We start from the raw sequence: 24,799 nt of genomic DNA on the forward strand, positions 1-24,799 counted from the left end.
TTTGGTATAAGTGCCTTTGCTTCATGAAAGAATGAGAATTAGTAAACATACCCAACCTAATATGTTTTGGTCATTTGCAGAGTGTTTTTATAATTAATACAGCACATGCATCTATTTGTCTGCCAGATAGTCAAGTGTGTCTGCAAGTTGTCTTGAATCTCTTAATAACTACATTCACTCCTTCTGTTAGGATGTCACTTTTGCTAGATGATGTCCTCAAGATTCAAGGATCACTATCATTTGACTACATGAGACACTTTTTTTCTAGTCATTGTACTTTCCTACAAGAAGAAAAAATATGCTGATTCCACCAAAAGAGGTTTGTGGAAGCCTAAACACAAACATAAAAGAGAAAATACTCACTTAAATACCTATAGATATCCCTTCAGGGAGATCTTATCAAACTGTCTTATTTTTCAAACTGATCAACTGAGGTCCCGGGAGACTAGTCCAAGATCACAATGGTGCAGCTGAGACCTAAGCTCAGGCTCCTGACATCTGTCCCCAGTGCCCCCACTATAGCTGGATTTAACACTTACGTCATTTCTTTAACAATTTTCCTCTTCAGTGTGATTCAGAAAGCACCAGTTTCTCTTCTTTTACCTTGAAGGGGTGTATGCTGTTTTAATTGACTTTGTGCTGTTTTAATCAACAGTCTAGCATCACTAACAACCCAAATGAAAGAAATAGCTCTCTTAGAGCCATAACAACTTAGAAAATAAAACTGTTCTCATCTCTCCATAAACACTCAAGATTTGGGCAATAAGTGACCTTTATATTCACATCATTGCCTTCTCAATGTGGTCACAGCTTTGACCTCTGCTTTTCTTAGCATATAGATACTCTCTGTTGATATATATAGATTTCATATTTCTTATCTTCAAAAGCTGCCAAATATTTTACTATTTTGATGTGCTGTAATTTAGTTACTCCTACAGTGGTCATTTAAGTTGCTTACATTACAATGAGAATTTTTTTAGGTTTTCCCTCTGAATTTTATAATTATAATTAATATATCATATTTATTATTATTATTATAAATTATATTACATACTGTACCCAGATATGGAATTAACTTGATAAACAGGATCTGCAGTTTTAATTTTTTAATTGTTTTGATCATTGATTAGTATTATATTGCTCCCCAATAACTACCACTTAAAAAGCTGCTAATAATCTGTAAGAATATCTTTTATTCATTTTCCCCAACAATGGCCATTACTGTTAAAATCTTTTTCAAATAGCACAGATATTGTATTTTTATTAATTTATTTCTATTTTCATGTTTGCTAAATTAATAAATATAGAAAAATTATTAAAATAAGTATTGAATAGAGAAAAGTATTTAATTATAATATATTTTTACAATTATATTATTAGATACAGAAAAATATTAAAAATAGAAAAATGACTTTTTCTGTTTTATGTGTTTATGGATTCTTTACTTCCTGATTACCAATTGCTTTCTTCCTTGATCCATTAATATTGATGTTAAATCTAATATCTTCAATATTCCTTAAAACCTCATTCTCTAATTAGTAACTAATTCAAACAATTGCTAAATGCTCAGTGCATATAACTGGCCCTGTGCTAAGTCCTGGGACTTTAGACCAGGACTGCCTGGTGACTACAGTCTGTCTGGACGAACAGCTGGGAAAGCCAAATATTAAGGTACTGAAAGTGGGGGGAATGCGCAGGAGCTCCTCTGCTGGTTTTTAATTTCCGTTTGCCAAGTGGAATCACACATACACTAGGACGGAAGGCTTCACTCCGCTGAGGAGTCTTGTTTTCCTAACACAGGCGCTCTCTTGTGAGTCAGAGGAGGCCTGGGGTTTACGTTCAGGCTCAGCCAAGGAAGGTGGAGATACCTTGGGTTTCGACACACTGGGCTGTCCCGAATGAGGCCCCAAACGGAGTCCCTCACTTCAGCGAAATACTCTGGGGATAGTATGGAACATCAACTCTCCCATGCTCTCAGCACACCCCATCCTCTTTTCTTCTTCTACTGTTCCTCCTGCCACGATGACTATTCTCAGGCAAGTCTTGTCTGCATGTAAAGCCAACCATGTAAGGATATGGCCATGTGCTGTATGTCAAAAAAATAACAGTTACAGAAGTGTTTTAAACACTGAGATGTATCATACTTACTTTAGCTTTTACTTCTGTTTTTGTGTTTTGGGGTTTTTTTGTTTCTTTTTTTTTAGTTATTTCCATGCTAAAGTGCTGGTTGTGCTCAGCCATTACACATTCTCTTTTTTTCATAGGCCAAGACGACACGACCAGATGAATAACAGTTTAGACTGTGGCTGCAGAATTGGAATCACGTTTCTCCTCCCCCTTTGGTGAGAGGCTAACTTTCTGTGACGATTTTGTCTGTTTTTCATTCATTTTTTAAAAAAAGCAAACAAAAATAACTCTCAACTGGAAATGTGTTTACAATATTATCAAGTGTTTGGAAGGTTTGACTCATATCTCTTGGGGTGGTTGTATGACATATGAGAAGAAAGAGTGGTTACTTCTTGAAGGACATGGTCTAAATTAAAATTTAATTCCCTACGTTTGTATAATAAGGAGAGTTCTTGGAAAGCAGAATGGAACAAAGACAACTTAATTATTAAACATCAATACCAAGAGAAAAAAAAACTCAACAAATGCAATAACTATTGTAGTTGGTTAGTTTTAAGAAATAAAGTAAACAAGGTAAAATTATTTAAAATCCATGAAATGTATGCATTTCAGAATTGGAAATTCATATGATAAATGTGATAGTAATAATGAACTGTACACCCTAATGTCATTAATTTTTGGCCCTTTATATTTTAAGTAGTCTCTAAGGTGGTTATTCTCTGGGCAGATGGATGAAGTATCTTTAATATTAATCAGACTTCTAACTTTTTAAAGGGAAAGCTTACATAGGAATGAACATTAAGAAGCACTTTATAGAGATAAAGGTATTCAGAGGGCAGCATGTATAATTGCTCTTGAATATTATTTTTGAAGATGGTGAGAAATTGTTTGTGATTAGGATTCAAGACAAGGAAAGGTTATCATTTCTGCACAGGAAGCCTATTCCTGGCAAATGAGCTAAATTTTTACTAGAAGTGAACCATTCCACATATCCAGTTACAAAACACCTATATCTATAAATTTTTTCACTTTGCAAAAGGAATGTTCTTCATTATTGAGTCCTACAAATGAAACTTCAGGTGATGGAAATAACCTGAAAACTCTAACTGCAGACTTGTTTGAGCGCTGACATTACGTGGACTTCAGCTGGCAAGTGTGCTGTGAGAAATGTAATGAATCCCAGGAGCAGTAGTCAGCCCCATCATTCTCAGCCTTATTTAAAAAATGGTTTATACAGTAACATGAACAACAAGAAATCTGCTCTCCTCCTCCAGCTGGAATAGTCACGCTGGGCTGATCTATTTAATAGTTACTAGCTAAATATTTACAACAACGAGTCGCTTTTGTTTTAAAGCTCAGTCAAGCTATTTAGAAACTACGATGAGTTTATTTCCAGCAGTAGCAAATCGAAATTCTTGACTTTAGGGAAAGATAGCTATATATGGTAAAACATTTTTATTCATGTTGGTATTACATTAGAGCACAAATCTTGATGGAAGTGAAACAATGAGTTCTTAGCCAAAGCTTACCGGAGAGTCAGGGATTGTTTTCATTGTTAATTTAATACTTAAATTACTAGCTCTCCTCTGTAATATGTACTGAGGATTATAAAACTTGGACTGAAGCAGCACATAAAAACAGCATTGCCAGATTATCATCTAGTATTTTCATCAGATTTCTTGAGAATGTATTTTTTTGTATTCGATTCAGCAGAAAAAGAAAGTAAAACTGTATAGAATGTTGATTCAACTTTTTGGTAATGAGCTTCTTCAGAAAGAAGCACATATTGAGGAGAATACTAAGAACAAAGAGGTTGAGTTATTTCAAAAGAACCTGCTCCGCATAAGCTAGATCACACTGTGTCTTTCAGCACAGTTACCAGACTCTGCAGAAGTGACACCCGGTTTTTAGGCTCCTTCCTCCCTTTATTCCCTGCACTCCCACCTGCATCTTCTTTCCTGGACCTCCCACGTGCAGTTCTCCCTTCCACTTGAAGTAGCAGTACAGGTCCATGCTCTCTCTGTAACTTTGCCCTTCACTGTCCACCAACCCCTCCCTGCCAGATGGTTGTAAGTCAGTCTTCCAAGTTTGTAGCCTTTGTGTTTGCAAGTATGTAAAATAAAACATGATGTAAAGAAGTGCACAGAAATGTATCATTTAATGGCACACTATTTTCACTCTTTTAATAGTCTCTGTTGAGGAACACTAGTCCTTTATTTTAATATACTCTAATTTGTAATCTTTTCCTTTAGTGTTTTGTGTGTGCATCCTCTTTCATAAATTGTTCTTAGCCAAAGTGAGGAAGATATTTTCTTATATGGCTTTCCTGACTCTACTGTTTTGCTTTTTGAAATTTGCTTAGAATTATTTTTTGAACCTGCATTTTTATATTTGGTAGAAGGCAGAGTTCTCTACTCCTGTCAGAGAGCATAGCCAATGCAAAAACTTTGAGATTTCAGGAAACTGAGTGTGATGAGGAAGAGCCTGGAACCAGTGAACGAGCCAGAAGGAGTTGGAAAGAGGTGGCCGAGGCAGACACCAGCTGGGTACAGAGAGCCTTTTAGACCTCAGTAAGCAGGTTTCATTTTATTCTAAATGTATGGCTCGTTACTGGAGAGTTGGGAGCAGAAGAGTGATATGATAGGATTTGTGTTTTTAAGAATCTCTGACTATTGTGATAATAATTAACTGAGATGCAGAAGTAAATGTAGGTGACCTGTTAGGGAGCTACTGCACTTTGCCAAGTTTGAGATGTTAGAAGCTTGGACAATCTTTACAGTGAAGGTAGGGAAATGTGGATAGACTTAGGGTTTGTTTTGAAAGTAAAACCAACAAGATTTTCTAATAGATCAGGTATGGTTTGAGAATAAAGATATGAAATACTATCCCAAGGCGATGATATTTGCTGAAATAGGAAAAATATCAGCTAAAATTTCTCTGGCTTTATGAAACTCTGGTCCAGTTTGTGAATGTTCCCAGTAATAGTCTATGCCACAAATTTTGTACTTTATGGTTAGAAGTTACCTGATACTTAATAATGCCTTCTTAGTGAAGAAGGTCACTAATACCCATATCTCAAAATTATTATAATGAATAATTTTTACATATTTACTAAACATTCTCACAGATGCTATTTGATCCTAGCATCCTCTTGGGTAGTAGGCAGAAGAACCATTAGTCTTCTTAAATTCCAATGGAGGAACATTAGATATGGTACTAAATAGATAATGATGCTGGATCACCAACTAAGTCTCATGACTCTAAAATTCCTAACTTCTTTACATGTCTGATGCAGCCCCTGTAATAGCAGTATCAATGGCTGAACACACACACACAAAAAAGTTCATATAATGTTTTCTTGGGGTGCACCCACTGTATCTAGGAAAGAAGACCTTTCGGCCATCTCCTTATTATACCCAGAGGCCCAGCCATGAAGTTCTTTTTCTCCTACTTAACAGTTTTATCTGTTTTTAATTAAATCTAACTAGAAGTATTTTACTTTTAAGGTCTAAACCTATTTTCCTTATGGCAGTATATGGACATACCCTGGAATTATGCCCCAGCTAACTTTTCTTTATTTATTTGAATTCTCCCCAATAAACGAGTGGTGTGAACCAAAGCATGAAGGATAAAAAACAAAATGCTGTTTCTACCTGAACTTAAAAATTCAACAGAAAGAGCAACTCATCAGCAGCAATTAGTATGGAAACACAGATGGTCAAATGAGACAAACCATCAGCTGATTTATTAATTTCTTACAGAAATGTTTGACGTTCAGATGGAGTCCGCAGAAATGTACCTGAAATATGTTATTTTTCCAATAGACTAATTTAATTAATTCCAACTGGATTAGTTCGAACACATTACCTTTGTTTATCTAAAGAGGAAGAACAAGTACAATAAGTTCTAATGTAGTAGAGCAAACAGCACAAGGCCAAATCCTTCAAACAACATGAACTCAAATAAAAAGAATTTATAATCTGAATATGTTAAATGTTGTCTGTTGTCACTCTCAGAGTAAGAATGATAATAGATTTACAGTAATTGGTATTTATAACTTTCACAAAGCACCTGTACATATCATTCTGATTTGATCTTCACCATCACCCATAATAATATTGGTACTTTGCATTCACCTAATGCTTGGGCCAGGCACCATACTCACTGCTTGGCTTGCATTACTTTATTTAATTTTTCCTAGTAATCTGCAAATCAAGTGACTTGATTGAGGTTTTTAGTGTTAAGCAAGACAAATGGACTTTGCCTTACTTGAACAAAATAAAGAATAAGCTAAAGTTGAAGACTGGGACTAAGGTAATTTGGAACGCTGTCTTTGAAATTGGCCAGTTCTAATGTTTTTTCAAATTATGAGATTTTACCCAAAGTTCACATTCCTGTCTCTGTTTGGATTGACTTGGATCATGTACTTATTTCCTTGTCCAGGTGCTTCAGTCTGGTTATGACAATTCCTGAACTTTGAAGTAGAACTCAAGGAACATTCCTTTTCCTCCAACCAACTTGGCATTTACATAAAATAACGCATACCAGATACAGGTTAAGGGGGGGAAAACAGTGAGAATCAGTAGAGAGAAAAGGGGAGGAATCTTAGGTCATACCACAGGTGGTGAAGAACCGGTCAGATGGTTCCTGAGGCGAGCAGATCCCTTAAAAACTGGCTCAGTCGTAGATGCTCAGTAAGAAACAAAACTCCTCATAGTAGGTTTAAAAGTAAGTAGGTTTAGTAGCAAGTTTAATAGTAATAATGGAGTAATAATGGTTGCCCATGATGTCATGTCCAACCTCTATCCTGGAGAGATGGAGATACAGCCCTCTCTTCTTTGGTGCTCATTGTATGAAGGAAATACAGATTCCACAACATAACAAACAAACGTGGGGGAAAACTACCCACTACCTGAGGAAGGAAAGCTATTGGAATGGGTGTGTGTTGGTGGAGCAGGGAGATGGCAAGCCTGCAGGGAGGGGTTGATGACAGCTGGCAGCAGCAGAGAAAGGGATAATCAAATTAAGTTCTGCTCTTTCCCTTGCCCACTGTGTTCCCTCAGGACACACTGCTAGTCACACAGTCTCAGAATCTCTGGCAGCTCTCACTGGGGCTGGTGTCCTCAGGAGAACTACCAGACCAACACTGAAGCCTGGTTGGGCATAGGAATTGATGAAAACATGTGACACTCACCAGTCCTGGTGTTTTACACCTGTTCTCCATCCCCTCCAAACCTCCAGGGTTGACAGATTACTCCCTGGGCTGATGGCTTCTTACCAATTCTGCTTTTTCCTGAGCATTTAGAGATAAGTAGCAGATAATGGCACACAAGAATAATTTCTTTTTATGAAAACTAAGGTGCATCCTTCAGATTTTCCCTTATATTCCTTCCATACAGAGTAGCTGATATCCATAGGGGAACCTAAGTATACAGATTAAAATAACAAGAAACCTGCTAAATATAGCTACTTTGAATAACAACAATAACAAAAAACTCTGAAGCATACACCATCTGAGCAAATGTTATGATTATTAGCCAATCATATACTATTCACACATAGCTTTGCATTTAAATTCAAATTACTGCATTAAAAAGTCCAGATATGTTGGCTGTAAGTTAAAATTTACACTAATATGAATGCTATTACTAAAAATATGGATGTTGGTAAGGCAAAAGCAATGGATTTGTGAACATTGAAATGGTGTAAATTAAGTGCCTACATGCCTAGCACATAGTAACTTGTGGTTAGTAGGTATAAATTTCTCCCCCACTTTTTGGAGTCATACACTTAGTAAATGAGGAGCCAGATTTGTGCCTGGCATTTTTTCACTGATACAACTTCAGATACTGTAATAGTTCTCTGAGGCTGCTGTTAAAAACCACCACAAACTTGGTGGCTTCAAACAACAGAAGTTTATTATCTCACAGTTCTGGAGGTCAGAGTCTGAAGTCAGTATCCCTGAACTGAGATCAGATTGTTGGTAGGGCTTGTACTCCTTTTGAGGCTCTAGATCCAGCCTCTTCCAGTTTTCTTCAAGGAATGGCTGCTGCTGTGCCTTGGCTTATGGCTGCCTCGCTCCAGCATCTTCAAATCCCCCTCTGCTTTGTCTTTACACCCCTCTGTGCATCAAATCTCCCTTTTTCTCTCCCTTATAAGGACCAACAGTTGTGATTATAATGGGCCTACCAACATAATCTAGATAACCTCCTCATCAAAAGATCTTTACCTTAATCACATCTACAAGGACCCTTTTTGTCACATGAGATAATATTCATAGGTCCCAGGGATTAGGATGTGGATCCATTTTTTCACCCTATGCTTCAAGCACCTATGCATACACATAGTAAGTGCTCAGTAAATATTTGTTATGGAGTCTCTTTCCATAGCCTGTTTCCACTGCCTCTCTTATGTCCTATGATCTGTATTATTGATAGTACCCTACCCTCATATACCCTACACATGTGTTGTTTGCACATATTTTCTCTCCATTGTTCCTGGTTATCATGTAATGAAGGTGTTTTTAAGCAACACGGTTGTGAAGAAACCACAGACATGTTAGACTGGAACCAGATGTTGGTCTTAAAATTTTGAGTTGGAAAAGTAAAAAGTAACAAGAGGATGGTTCATTTTTAAATCTACTATTTTACAGGTCTAGACATTTTGCTAGTCATTTTTCCACTGAGTAGGTAAGAAAGATGTTGAGACTTCTACGACTTGAAAGTAAGTAATTTGCATAGACTATTAGATTGACATAGCGTGAATAACAATAGAATGGTCTTTAAAACAGCGGTCTTCATAGCCAAACAGAGTTATCAAAGGGCAGGGATGGTAAGCAGTGGAGTATCTTAAACATATGAAACACTAACAGAAAAGACTGGACTCTTGGACAGAGGATGTATTCTGAGCTATGGATTCATACAGTTTCAATGACCGGAGTTGTGGGTAGAGGACATGCTTTGCATCCATATCCTTTAAGGAGCCTGATGTAGTTAGAGAGCATTTCATAGTCTACCCCCAAAACTGAAGACAATTAGTCAGTCTTTGTGTTTCCACAAAGAACCATCCACAAAGACAATGAACTTGTGAAGAAGACAAAAATAGTCAGGTGAATGTTATATCCATAGCTCTCACCATAAACAAATTAGAACTCTACTTCATTCATTCCTTATCATATTATGAGCATTCTGAATACCTTCAGTGAGTTTAGAAATACTTATTGAACATCTACCATGTATCTGCTACTGAGTGAGGAGCTGGGCATACAATGGAGAAGACACACGGATCTAGCCCCTTTCTGAACTCCTCTGTACTTTCAAAACCATTTCCTGCAAAACTTCAAACAATTAGAAAAAACAAGTGAATAAGCTGATAGGCTAGAAAAATACACTACCACCAACAATAGCAACAAAATTATCTCCAGTAGGTTCTTTACAGTATAACAACTAAGGTAATGGTAGGCCTGGTATCAACGTTCCTTCATTTATTTATTCACTGATAAACATATAATGAGCATCTAAAGTATGCCAGGCACTCTGCCAGCCACTAATAATATAAAAATGATTAACAAGAACACCATAATGAATGTTTCTTTAATTAATTAACTAATTAGGTTCTGAGGACATAGAAATAATAGAAATTTTGAGTCAACTAAATGATATCTTTGGTTATCAAAAATAATGTGATAAAATAGGTAGAAAGTATGGTTGACTGATGCAGATAAATCAAGGATGGTATATCTTCCAATTTTTATCACCAGAAAGAAGTGAAAATATCAGACTTATTATAAAATAGTACCTCCGAAAAAACAAGAGTTCCAGACTTGAAAGATAACAGACTTCTGTATGTAATGTTTCAAATTGACAAAGAGTCTAATCAATAAAGCCATACAAGAATTTCCTTTATCAAGAGAAAATTAAAAAGGGGTTTCAAATTAACCAATTTCTGCATCAGATTGCTAGTGTAAGCCAAAATGCAGAAACTGTAAATGTGATTAAAATAACAATTAAATTACTCTCTGAAGAAAAACAGGTGAAGCTGCTTCTGGAGAACTGGTATGACTCAGGAGACAAACTGATTATGCAATGTATGTGACTCAGCTTTCTTTCATGCTTCTGAGAGTGGAATGGACAGGCATGAACCATCTCCTCAGTAGATGAAGCATCCTTTAATATTTCATCTTTATGTTTCAGTCACCCAAGTCCTCTAGATTTCATTGTAAATAGTCTCATTTAGCCTGTTGATAGAATTCCAGCAACTCAAACCTCCTAGCACAAACTCTGAACAGGGTGCAGAGCAGCTATCCCGGGTCCAGCTGGTTTACTACTGTCCATAAACTTGTCACATGTTCTACTTGCTCTGGTATTTGGTTTCACCGGGAACCCTGATTTCTTTCCAAATTATTCTGTTACAGATGAGACAAGGTCGGAACTACTAAGGCATAGAAGTGACAGCTGACAATGATGAAGGAGTCCAAGGAAACACGAAACAGAAAGTCACAGTTGTCCAGGGCCGACTCTGCCCAGGTCGTTCAGAAATCCCCACGGGTAGCACTGGATTGCAGCACTTCACTTGCTCATGAGGAGCAGTGTGAGTCATCGGTGTCAATCCATGATCAATTGCTCCTTTTTAACAAAGACTTGGGAGTGTGTGATGAACTAATTCAAACTAGAAAACTTCATCATTTAAGGGAGGCACCAGGCGTCACTCTAAAAAGTTAACTTGGTGGGAGCCTTCCTTTCCTTATGCAACAGGCATTGCCCTTTCACCAAAAGATGTCTCACAAGTGCTCCAGGATTACATCTACAGGAAGCTGATAGGGCGCTGATGAAATCCACAGTGCCCTAGTTTCACATATTATATTCAATTTAGGAAAGAAATTTCTAAATGAGTTTCTCATTCCAATAACCTTAGTAACGAAAATAGAAATAATAGCAGATAATATTTATTATGCACTTATTATGCATCAAGCAACATGTTGATATCCTTACAGAGATCAGCTGATTTAATCTCCCAACAACCATAAGAAGCTGATATTCTTATAATCTCCAAAGTACTGATGAGGAAAGGATGCTTTTCCTGACTCCCCCAGGTCCTACTGTAGACAAGAGGCAGAGCTGAATTTGAATTCTGACCAGGTGACTCCAGAGACAGTGGAAATCTGTGATTCAGGTAGACTTCTTTGTCATTGGATCAGGGTCAGAGTGTTTCCAAAAATAGCATTCCTTTTTTAAAAATGTTACTGTGCTCTCTTTTAATCCTAACTCTATTCAGGAAATCTATTCCTGTGGTTTTTAAAGTAAAATTGAAATTCTTGGTAAAAAAATGAACATGGCATCAAAAAAACTACAAGAGAGAAAATGAGAATTTTAAGGTATGGTTTATTAAACAGAAATCAGTCAAAGGTGTGTAGTTTCATCAACTGCATGAATAGTGTCATCAAACCTATAAAATTCTATATGCCTTATTAAATGGCTTCATTGAATAAAAAAATGCATTAAAACAAATGTGCTAATTGATGGAATGATGGGTCTAAATCAGGAAATGTATAATAGGAAAAACAAAGACTTCAGATCAAATATAGGAAAAAGTTAAAAATTATAGGAAATAAAGATTTATTACTTTCAAATGAATTAATATATATGTGTAGCTATCCATACACATAGTTACCATACTTTGTTACATAAGATATTTTAAAGTAAACAGCTTATGTTTTGAAGTTCTGCCTCCAAAGGAAAGATTCAAGTACTAAAGATACCAATTTGTTTACAAAAATAGTTAAGGCTCTGAGAAATAGTGTAACTTCTTAATACCCTATAATCCAATTTCTTCAGCAATTTAGCAAATTCATATGCAGAGATATTACAAAGATATGTATTACCTAGTTCAAATGGATCATATTTCCCTAAGTTGTAGAGCCTGAGAATTAATGTGGATTCTAATTCATAACATATTTTGACCTTTTTATGTAATGAACTGCCCATGATTGTGCTTTTGAATGACAAAGCTAGAGGAGGAGAAGTAAGAGAAAGGATCCAGAATTATCTGGGCATTATGTATTTATTTGAATGCTAAGGAAGAATTTCAGTGAATGTAATAGCAGCAAATTGCACACTGATGATTCAGGCTCCCATTTCGTTTGGTATTTTCAGGAAAATACAGTTACCTTAGCAACTAGCATATCACATGGCACATGCTGTAGCATGCAGAATGTCTCCAAGTCAAAAGCTTGCCCTTCCGGAAGAAGTCATACCAGGAAACGGGAAAATAAATAAACCAACCTCTTCACATAGTAAATTATGTCATTTATCTCCCTGACAGGTAAAAGATAATTTATATTTAAGTGAGTTTTTCTTTGCTACAGTCCTATCAAAATGGCAGTACATACGTTACATGGATGAAGGAAAAAAGGAAAGAAGCTACATAGCTTAAGGGTATAAAGTAAATCTTCAGTTGAATCAACTCTGAACATTACATTGACTGACATAAACCTATACAACTGAATGAGTGTTATAAGATACTTTTGCAAATTTAAATATTACGGTACTGTTAAACACCAAGAAGTAGAGGAGTTTTTATCCTGGTGGTAATAATTCCAAAACTGACAAAATTATAGTGAACGAATTTAAAAGTGGGTCTTTACAAGTCCAAAACAACTTGTTTGAATATGAAATATGCAATTAAACTGATTACTATTTTTATTGTTACAGAGACCCAAATCTTACTAAATCAGAGAAAAATAAATGCCTTTTTTAAAAATTCTCTGTGTATGCACTGAAGAAGAAATAAATATCTACTGCTTGCCTCCCAAGTGTCCAAATTTTTCAGCAGTAAGACAGAAAAGGAGCCTGTTTTTGCAGAATTTACATTCAAGTTAGGAGAAACATACAATAAAAAAGAAAAGAAAAGAAACAGTGTAAATTAGGCTGTGCTAACTTTCATGAAGAATATGGAACAGACCTCTTCTTCCTTTACCTCTTGCTCTCCTCATACCCTTGTGGATGTTTCAATCCTAAAACTGTAAGACGGGGAGACTGAAGAGGAGGTGGACACAGGAGGGGTTACAGCCAGTGTGGATGAGGAGAGCCCGGCAGGGCGTGAACACCTGCAGCAGCAGCAGGGCAGGATGCGAGCAGCTGGGACTGGTCACAGGCAGGAGCTGCATCACGTGAGCAAATGCCCTAAGGATAAGGGAAGTCAGATTTCTCACTGTTGGAAAACGGAATTACAAATTCAAAAATGAGAAAATTACAATAAACTCTGTAGAGTTGGATTAGAAAATGTATGGCTTTTAATATACATGCAGATAAATATAGAAATAAACATACAGTGTAGAAATACATACATTTCATACATAATGAATATTTCTAATACCTGATGTATATAATACAGGCATATTATTTATGTATATATAACATACATATTCCCTGTATTCTTCCCTGAGAGGGTTCAAGCACAAAACTCAATTAGCCATGAGCACACCTGAAGCCTAGATCTTGGATTGCAAATACTCTTTTTCATTAAATGAGAACAAGGCTCCTTGAGAAGATGGCTGATTCTGGGGCTGGGGCAGGGAAAGTACAATATGAACCCAAATATTGTACTGTACTAGAATGTAAAGAAACACTGAAACAATGTTTGGAATATGTCAAAAGAGAAAATCAGTTAACTTGGAAAGACTCCCACCAGCCAAATCTAGGACCATTTGAGCATCAAAATATTAATAGCCATGGACTAAAACATATTGAATAAAATAGGGAACCATTTGTTCATACAGATATAAATAAATTAATTAAAACATAAATCTGACAAAGAAAATGATATTTTAAGTTTTAAAGGACCTCCCCACAAAATGCTTACAAATTGTGATAGGAAATGAATAACTTGATGAAGGTGAACATCACTTGGAAAGGATGGGCTCAAACCCATGTGTCACCTGGGAAGGGGCAATGAGAGGCAAACAGGATCGTTTTCTGTGATATTTTTTCCAGTGAGGCATAACAATCTAATCACAAGCACATATCAGACAAATGCATATTGGAGAACATTCTACAAGATCGCTCACTGGCCTGTAATGTGGTCATTAAAGTCAAGGAAAGACTGAGGAGGAATTCTTTCAGATTGAAGAGATTAAAGATAGCTAAATGCAATTTGTAAATCCTTCTGTTCTGAAAGATCTTATTGGAACAATATAAATAGAGCCAAATGGTTACATGAAAGTAGTATTGTATTTATCAAAATAAGTCATTTATAAAATTTAATTAATTGAATTTAAATTTCAAAAATGCATTAAAATAAATGGCACTGTACGTTAATTTTCTGACTTTGTTGGTTATAATGCAGCTATATTAGAGGATGTCCATATTTGTAGGAAATACCCTCTAAAATAGTAGAGAGTGACTGGGCATTATATCAGTGTCTTACTCTCAAGTGGTTCAGGGGAAATTTTTCTTTGTATCATTCTTCTACCTTTTCTTTGTTGTGGTTATTTCAAAATAAAAGAATATGTAAAAAGGTAGTAAGGCAGATGGTGACTGCACATGAGCAAGTCCTTTAAGCTTGCACTGTCAAGAAAATGTATTCTCTGAAGAGGTGGCATTTCAATCTGAGAACTGAAAAATAAGTCAGTCATTCAAAGATTTGGCTGAAGAGCCTTGCAGACAGAGGGAACAGCTGGCGCTGAGGCCCTAGGCTTGAAGGAGTTTAGTGAGTTCCAAGAATAGCAAAATGAAATGTCCAGTGTAGCTACAGCCTAGTGAATAAGGAAGATGATGGAAGGGCAGAGGCAGGCTCTTGGGAGAAGCTTCATCAGGAGTGATAAGTTTGGAACTTAATTTGAGGTGCCAAGGAAAACCACTGAAGGACTTGAGCAAGAATGTAATATAAATGTACTCATTTCCATTTTCAAAACCACTCAGCAGAGGAAGGGGACAAGAGTTAATGTAGAGAAATAAGTGTTATTTGCACTCAGAGTAAAAAATGGAAAAAGGTGTCACACATATTGGAAGTAAAGGTAATAGGGTTTATCACTATCACTACTGAATGAGGATGTTGAAGAAAAGAGAAAACTAAAGGGCAAAAAGAACAACTATTCCTTATTTAGAGGTTATGGGCCAGACAGCCTTGAGTCACTTTACTCGCATTCAGTCCTATGAGACAAGTGCCATTGCTAGCCCCACTTAAAAATACTGAGGCATGAAAGGTTACGTGACAAGGCTGAAGCCGCACAGACGGTAGGTCGCAGAGCTGTGGTGTGAGCCCAGAACTGCATATGAAATGTGTACTATAAATTCTTTCTTTCTAAACTGACTTTTTGAGGTCTAATTTATATAAAATATACCTCCTGTGAGTGTACCACTCAATTTTTTTTATTGAAGTACAGTTGATATACTCAATGATTTTTGACAAGTATATTCAGCTGTGTTTTAATACCACCACACTCAAGATACAAAATATTTCCACTGCCTAAGAGTTTCTGCTGTAACCATTTAATCACCCCATCACCATGCCTGACCCTCCCAGCTCCAGGCAAAAACTAATCTGTTCTCTGTCACTCTCATTTAGTTTTGCTTGCTCTAGGATTTTATTTCAAGGGAATCATATAATATGTACTCTTTGTGTCTAGCTTTTTCACTTAGCTTAAATGCTTTTAAGTTTCCATCATATTTTACATAGACTGAGAATTTATTCTTTTTATTGTAGTATACTGTTCCATTATACAAACAGAACACAATTTGCAATCCATTCACTAGCTGATGGACATTTAGGCTTTTTCCAGTATTTGGCTTTTTTGAGTAAAGCTTGCAGGAACATTTGTGTACATGTCTTTTTATAAAAATTTTTTCATTTCTTTTCAAATGGATAACAGGAATGGAATTCCTAGGTCATATGTCCATTTTATAAGTAACTGATGAACAGTTTTTCAAAGTGGTTGTATCACTTGATAGTCCCATCAGGAACAAATGAGAATTCCACTTGATTACTGTTGCTCTGTCAACATTTGGTACTGTCAGCATTTTAACTTTTAACCATTTTAGTGTGTTTGTAATTTGTATTTTGTGATTATAGTAATGTTGAACACCTTTTCCATGTCTTTATTGGCCATTCATAGATCATCTTTTCTAAGTGTTTTATACTTCCATATACTCAGCACCTGGTTTTCCCCATTTAAAATCACTTTCTTTTATCTTCTTATTACAAGTCCTTTGTCATATGTATGTACAAATACATGTGTGTATGTGTATATATGTATACACATATGTATAGTGAATGTTCTCTCCCCATCTGTGTCTTGACCTTTCATTTTCTTAATGATGTCTTTTGAAGATAAAAAGTTTTCGATTTTGGTGAAGTTTAATAAATATTGTTTTCTCTTATAAGTAGTGCTTTTTTGTCCTAAAACCCTTACTACAAGGTTGCAAACATGTTCTCCTGTTTTCTTTTCATTAGTTAGCTTTTATTTAGATCCATGATCTATTTCTAGTTAATTTTCTGTATGGTGTGAAGTAATGATTGAAAGTATTTTTTCTGGTAATTCATAACAAGTTGTTCCAACACCATTTTTAAAAAGACCATCTTTTCCCTGTTATACTGGTACCTTGGTAAAAAATTAATTGGTCATGTATGTGTGGGTCTCTTTGTAGATTCTGCATTCTGTTCCCTAGATTACTGTGTCTATTCCTATGCCAGTTGTATACTGTCTTATTTATTGTAGTTGTATAATAAATCATGAAATCAAGTAGTATAAGTCATCAACTTTGTTCTTATTCTCATTTTTTAAATAAATTTTATTTTGTAGAACAGTCTTAGCTTTACAGAAAAACTGAGAAGGTAATAGAGTTCCATGTACTCTGCACCCAATTTTCTCTAATATTAACATCTTATGTTAGTATGGTACATCTGCCACAATTAATTAACTAATACTGATACACTATTATTAACTGAAGTCAATCTTTTATTCAGATTTCCTTACCTAATATTTCTTATTTATGTTTCTTTTACTTAACTTTGTTCCTGTTCCAGGACACCAATTTATTTATCATGTTCCCTTAGATACCTCTTGCATGTATTCACTATATATGCATCTCCACACACACACACACACATTATATATATATAATGCTCACTATATATATATATATATGTATATACACACACACATATGAAAAGCTTATCAGACTTTTCTTTTTTGATTACATTAACAATTTCATGGGGGCATTGATAAAATATTTTGTAGGATGCCCTTCTACTGGTGTTTGTCTGGCTTGTATTTTCTCAGGATTAGTCTACAGTTACCGGTTTTGAGTAGGAAGACTACAGAGGTAGAGTGGCATTTTCATCATATCATACCAAGGGTACATAGTGCCAGAACAATTTATCACCAGTGGTGTTGACCTCGATCACCTGGTTGAGGCAACGTTTGTCAAGTCTCACCATCATGATAAAGTTACTTGTCCTCCTCCTTTGCATGCTGTGCTCTTCGGAAGGAAGTCACTATACCCCACCCATAGTTAAGGAGTAGGTAGTGATGATGCTCCACCTCCTTGAGGGCACAGTATCTACATAAATTATTTGGAATTGGTCTGCAAGGGACATTTGTCTCTTATCCCTCATTATTTATTTACTCAATCATTTATTTATATGAGTATGAACTCGTGAATATTTATTTTATACTTTGGGTTGTAATCCAATACTACTTAATTTTGCTGCTCAAATTGTTCCCACATTGGCTATTGGGAGCTCTTTCTGTCAGTTAGCATATCTCTTTGACAATCACTTACTGATACACAGTTTTTATTTTTGTTTTGTTCTTTCTTTTTTTAGCAGTTTTTACTTTTAGGCACTTCAAGAACTAGCCATTTATCCAAGGAAACTCAGCTCCTTTTATCAAATAATAGTATTAAAACCAAGATTTGGATGCTAGACATGCTCTATCCCTTTTCAAAATTGTCTTGGGCTTTTAGATCCTTTGTATTTCTATAGAAAAATCCAGTGTATTTTAATTGGGATCATATCAAATTTCTCCTAGATGGCCTGAGTTATTCCTCTTAGCTTGAACTCTGAATAAATTATTGCACCTTTTACTGAAATTGGAAAGTCTGGATGACAATTAGATGGGGATTGGGAATCAAAAATTCTATTTGGGGCATTTAAAATTTAACATCCAAATATTCTAATCTAGCCCCCATACATCTGCCCAGCTCCCAGGACCAGTAGATTATTAATGCTTGTTATGAGACAATAGGGACAGCATGACATTAATTAATTCATTAAAGAGTAACTTAAAATTTCAGCTGGCAACATCCAAATTCATTAGTTTATCCATTGCTGATTTACATACTTCTTGACACAAAGGATTGTAAATTTATAACTGCAGTTATTTCTACCAGGCTGGATAGACTCTCAAAAGAGGGGAAAGAATTTAACATTTCTTAAGTAGCTGTCACCTTTTAGATGTTGTTCAAGGTTGTTTGGACATAATATGTATGTCAAGACTTACAACAACATGAAAAAATGGCTATTACTCTTCTCAACTGGCAAACATGGAGATTTAAGCCTGAAAGATCAGGTAACTCATCAAAGTCACACAGCAGGAAAGGTGGCACTAGATTCAGTCCAGGGAGGGTTGCCTGATAAAGTACTGCATGAAATGTACATCATAAACACTACCCATTGTTTATCTGAAATTCAAATATAACTGGGCATCCTGTATTTTTATTTTCTAAATCTAGCAAGCCTAATCAATGACCGTCTGGCCTCAAAGGCTGTGTTTCTTCTTTCTATAGTGTAAACAATACATCAGGAGATACATGAGAATCTGGAAAACATTTTCCCCCATATTTTAGTACTTTAATTTACAATAGTTGTCATATATACATATAGGTGAAAGTGGTCTACAATCCACACTGAAAAAGGTGTAATACAGGTCTGAAGATAGAAAGGAAGGTTTGTTTTATTTTGTCATGCTTTCTTTTTTTGGTAGACAGCTACATGAGCCTTTAATAAAATTAACCTTTTGCTTCAATCACCTGTCACCAAATTGGAACTTTTTCCAACCCAATAATTCTATTACACATTTAAACTGTTTTGTAGCACTTAAAAATGCAATCTAAACTATCTGAAAAAAGAAAATAGACACAATGTTTTGGCACATTTAGAGATGCTTCCAATCTCTAATTAAAAGTACCAGAACAGTAAGACTACTGATGGAATTGTTCCCTCTCTGGAAGCTCAGTTCTCTCTCAGGAAGGACCCTAGAAGAAATAATTAGTATCCTTGCAATCAACACAGAGGATAAATTTAAAGGCTCCGTTAGGAGCTTCAAGGTTTTATGACAACATCTGCTCTACTTTTAGCCTTATATTCTTTAACATTATGATTTCTACTGTAACAGGCCCCCTGTTCTCTATTTCAATATCTAAATGTACTCCTATTTCCTACATTAGTATGTTTATGTTCCTCTTATTCCTATAATAGGAGAAACAGTCTAAGTTCTTAAAAATCATATAATATTTTTATAAACTTGGAGTATGAATGAGACTTTCTAAATAAGGTATCAAAATGAAATAAAAATGAACTATAAAAGAAAGGTTTATATAGATTTACTGTATAAAACTGTAGACCTTCAATGTGGTTAAAAACACAGTAACAAAATGAAGTCAAAAGCCAAACTGGTAGAAAAATTTAAATATGGTAGCCAATTGTTCATTGACTAATTTATTCAAACTTTTCAATGACTGACTTATTCTTCGATTTTATATTTTTAAAAACATGCAACATTGTGTGTATTCTTTTTTTTCCCAACATATTTAATTTTTTCTGTTCTTTTCATTGTTGCTGGCATTTGAATCATTCCAATGGTATTCATTTTTCTTATTCTTGAGTTACATCTTTCAGCTATTTCAGTAAGTGTCATATGTGATAAATTATCTTGGTCTTTCTGTTTGTATTTCAGTTTAACTCTTGAATAATAGCTAATTGTAAAGATTCCAGATTTTAAGCTAATTGTTCCTTCAGATGTATTCAGGCCTTTCCCTCTGAGATCTTTTGATATTTTCTCTTTAGCTTTGATGTTCTGCAGTTTCACTGTGATGTATCTAGATGTGGGTGTATGTGTGTATATCCTGACCACATGCTTTTGTTTCTGTTTAACATAAATCATAGAAAATGAAAACAGTGTGCTGTCTTTTATCTATATATTAATATGTAAGAATTGAGACCACAACACATAAAGGTTAGAGAATATAGACCTAAAATGGACCCAGGTTCAGAAGTCATGTCATTGAAATTTGAGGGTCAAGATTCTGCAACAGCAACCAAATACAGAAGCAGATCTAAGGGAACCAGGGCATAGAAGAAAGGGTAGGGCTCTTTTAGTCCCCTGGCTTAAACTCTGGACTTTTCAAGAACTTTTTTAGAGGGGAACTGTCACTTCAGGAGCAGCAGCTCAGGCAGTTGCACAGTGCCCAGGTGCATTTGGAGACCCTTTCAGAGGAGAATGTAGCTAGACCAGAAAGAGAATCCTTAGGGAATTGTACGGAATTACCACCTCCTGGGAAGATCACAGAAAAGACAAATGGTTCCTCAGCTCCACCTATGCCTCTGTCCTTCTTGACTCAGATATCTGAGGGCCAGATGCTTCACAATGACTTGGTGAGATGGGAGAGAGAGCCTGGGATTTGCCTGCCGCCTTTCATCAGAGGCAGCTGCTGACTTGGTCCATCCCCAGTGTTGCAAGACTTGTCCAAGTTGTATGCTATTTTAGGGGAAGCTTTGCTTATAGTTTTGGCTAAGCTTTCTAGTGGACAGGATGGAGCTAGGACTAGAAGAAGCTGAGCATTCTGGGGAGGCGGTAACAACATTTATAGAGAAAGATAAGGATTTGCCCAGTGCCAAGATTGAAGAGATGAGAGTAATAGAGTCTAAGAAGATATCCTCTGCAAGGGGAAGGTATACACATTGCTAAATGTATTTTGTGGGGATGGCAAATTTACTAAGGGGAGATTATAGCAGAAAAAATATTTTAATATATTAAATCACTGTGTTTTATCATTAAGAAACCTATTTCTAAGTCTTCTCACAGCTCCAGGCATAAAAAGCCAAGTTCAGCTGACCCCATCACAGAGTTGCTTTTATAATCTATGGAGTAGGGAGGGACGATCATGCCATGTCAGTTAAGTTTCCCTAAAACAAGGAGGAAACTCTCCTGGTGTTCGGAGGAGCATACAGATTGGGAAGGATGGAGGGACAGAGAAAGAAAGGGCAGGAAGAAAGGAAGAAAGGCAGGAGCTCAGATTCATATGTCTGAAGAGAATTTCCAAAGCAGAGGTGCTGGTGACCTATTGCCTTTGGAACTTTAGGATAATACCACCTTCAGTGTGCCCTGAACTATAGCAAAGTAACAAAAAATCTGAGTGTTTAAGCCGGTAGAGGGCCTGAGTTTGGCCACAATTTTCCATGGATGTATGGGGTTTGTAAGAAGATTCCACATAGCTGCATTCCCAGGCAAGGTGAAGGGAAAGTGCCAAGAGGAGCGGGGACCGAAGAGGCAAATACAGGCAAGAACCTAAGGAGCTGGAATCTGAATCAAGGGGAGAGTCCTTGGGCATTGTGGGTAAAATTGAAATATTTCCAGAATATCTCGCCTGGCTTTGGTACATCTGCATATCAATAGGCACTCAGAGGTGGAGAGAAGTAAGGCTTTAGTGCATTTGCATCTTTCCTCAGGGGTGGAGAAGATCATCTCCATATCAGTGGGTGATTACCTGAGCAACAGAGGGCTTATTTGTACCTAAGAGGTGAGGGGGAGGGCTGGTGTGGTTGCTGCTTGAGCAGAGAAGACGGCCTGGGACTGCAGTTTGTGAGCAATAAACAGGTTTTAAACTTTATTTCTTCTTTTGACTGATTTGGGTTTTAAGGGTATTTTGCCCCGGCATTTCCTTTCCCCAGACTTACAGGCATTGATCGTGGAAATCAGCTGCTTGGAGACCAGAAAGGACGGGTGCAGTAAGGGAGCTGTGCTAACCATGTATTTCTGACATTTCAACATCTGGGTCCTTGCTGATCCTGGAGATACTGCCCCTCCCAGGGCCTGCCAACTTCCACAGATACAAAAGGACTCCAGAAAGTGCATCTTTTACATGCAAACTAACCAGTCCAAAACCTATACCCCTAACCACCTCCTTTATAGATCTTTGGAAGGATGAGGAGCAGGAGAGACTCCTTGAGAGGGTCTGATCTTTGAATTGACATATTTACCTAAAAATGAGACCCTAAACCAGAAGTTCATCTGCATTTAATTAGAAATATTTAACCTTCCCTGGCCCACAATAAACTCACATTGGCCAATTAGTGGGCATGTGGGCATATGAATTCAAGAGAAAGGGAAAGTCAACTAGAAAAAAATAACACAATAGTCTTATATATTTGAGTTGAATTTTTCTACCCTAGTTTAAGATTCTAGTCTCTGATAATTTTTAAAAGAAATAAATTCTGTCCATTGGGATATATTTATTATTACAAATTGAAACATATTTGTTGCAGATGATTTGAAATATTTATAATTCAACCCAAAGAAAAACACTTTATTTATTCTTCCATTATTTTTGGAATATTTCTCTCCATGTTTTCATTTAGAGATCATATGCTGTGCATATTAGCTCTAACATGTTTTTCGTTAAACAATATTTAAATTCATTAAACAATTTAAGATCATTAAGTGGTCTTATTCATTATTTAATACATTTAATCAATCCACGGTTATTAAGTTGTTTTTACAGTTTCTTATTCTAATACTTTGATGGATATCAAGGTATATTAACCTTTGTATGCATCTCTATTGTTTCTAATTAAATGTGGTTAATAGAAATTAAAACAACAGAGGTCTGTTTTCAAGACCCTTTGGTCTTACCCACATTTTCATAGATTTTTATTAATATTACCAAATTTTCTCCAGCTGTTTCAATTTATATACCTACTTCCAGCAGTGTATGAGAATGTCCATTTCTCTCTTCTCTCAAAAACATAAGGTTCATTTTTAAAAATTTTTATAAAATCTTGACCAATAGAAAAAAAAATGGCATCTTGTTTTTTTTAAATCTTTTTTCTTCTTTTTAATGGGAATGAAATTATCTTACGTCTGTAGATTACCCTCTTATTTAAATTGTGTATTCAGATACTTTCCTACCTTTTTCAGGTTATTTACCTCTCTCCTATTCATTTCTAAAAGCTCCCTATTGTGAGAATTTTTATCCTCGTTTGTCATCCTGTCACAATTTTTCTACTGACTTGACATGACCTTCTAATTCTGTTTTTAGAGGCTTTCATTATAAACAAAGACTATATATATTTATATTTATTTATTTAAAGATGAACTACTTGATGGGCTTATCTCTAGCAAATTGCTCTTTATTTTGCAACTATTCATATATCTATAGAACATTGAGAATATGCCCTTCCTGGTGGGGAGTAATAATTGTAGTAAATTAAGGAAACAAGTTTGAACAAATATGTGCTTACTCAAACTCTGCCTACCTGAAGCTCTCTCAGCCCAAACGTGAGCTTCGGGGAATCTCGGTGCCCTAAACGGTCCTGGTCCTTAAGAGAACAGTAAATACATAAATGTCTGACAATGTCGAGGGTGTTATAGTTTTCCTGTTCTTCATGGGGGGATCTCATTTAACTGTAGATGTTTGCCAATTTTGTTTAATTTTGCAGATGGAGAAATGAGCTTAGTGGCTTGCCCAATAACATTTGGATAGTGAGTGGGAAGGTGTGACCAGCATACACATGTAGTTCTTTCCCCACCTTGAATTCCATGCTTTTTTTATTTTTTTTAAAAAAGGACTATTTTCCCAGTGTTAAAAGATTTTTTAAAATGTATTTCTGTAGGTTGAGAAAAGTGATGATAAGTAGAAGTATCATCTCTTAGGTGATATGTAATAAGTGACATTTGAACATAGATTAGGCTCTTAAAAAATTAAATGCTTTTATAAATTTCTGTTTTTACTGTTATTCAAGTGCATATTAACTCCAGAAAATAATATGACACTTTGAAAGACACAATAAGACTTATTCACATGTATCATAGAGGATGTTCCTTTTGAATAATTAAGACCCTAAATAACAGTGACTTATAGAAGAGATTTGCTTATTTCTCTAACATAAAAGTCTCAAGACAAGCAGTGTAGGACTAGTACAAGGCTCAATTCTGTAAAATTTGTTAAGTGCATGGACTGTATCTTGTGATTTTACTACTTAGATGGCCTCCAATACTAAGGTCACCTAATTGATCAAAATGGCTGCTTTTGGTCCAGCAATTTTGTACATTCCAGCATGTTGGAAGGCAAAAGAGATAAAGAAGAAAGGGTGAAAGATTCATGATGATTCCTATTAATAAAGTTTCAAAGCTGCCACATGACACTGCAGCTTATATTCCATTGATCAAACCTACGTAACACAGCCTCATTTTGTTTGAAGGGACACAGAAATACAGTCTTTATTCCATATGATCATGTATCCAACTAAAAACTGGGAACTCTTTTACTATATAAGAGGAAAGAATGGATATAAGGAGAACTAGTAGTTTTTATCTATTAAGGCATCCAACTGAGTGTTTTCCTATTCAAAATAACTATCCCAGGAGACTAAGTACTTACGTCAATAATACTATCAT

The 24,799-nt window shown here is 35.8% G+C and overlaps 2 long non-coding RNA genes across 2 annotated transcripts in view; one reads left to right on the forward strand and one right to left on the reverse strand.

Moving 5' to 3' along the window:
• Positions 1-24,799, reverse strand: part of LOC140848209 (uncharacterized) — a 65,423-nt gene that overhangs the window by 9,147 nt on the left and 31,477 nt on the right. The gene's annotated exons all lie outside the window — the stretch shown is intronic.
• On the forward strand, positions 1,598-16,875 carry LOC108396427 (uncharacterized). Its single transcript, XR_001852936.3, has 3 exons — positions 1,598-1,671; positions 2,265-2,342; positions 10,541-16,875. It is a non-coding gene; the product is annotated as an uncharacterized lncRNA (long non-coding RNA).

This window comes from Manis javanica, chromosome 3 (genome assembly GCF_040802235.1).
Source record: "Manis javanica isolate MJ-LG chromosome 3, MJ_LKY, whole genome shotgun sequence".
NCBI classification, from domain to species: domain Eukaryota; kingdom Metazoa; phylum Chordata; class Mammalia; order Pholidota; family Manidae; genus Manis; species Manis javanica.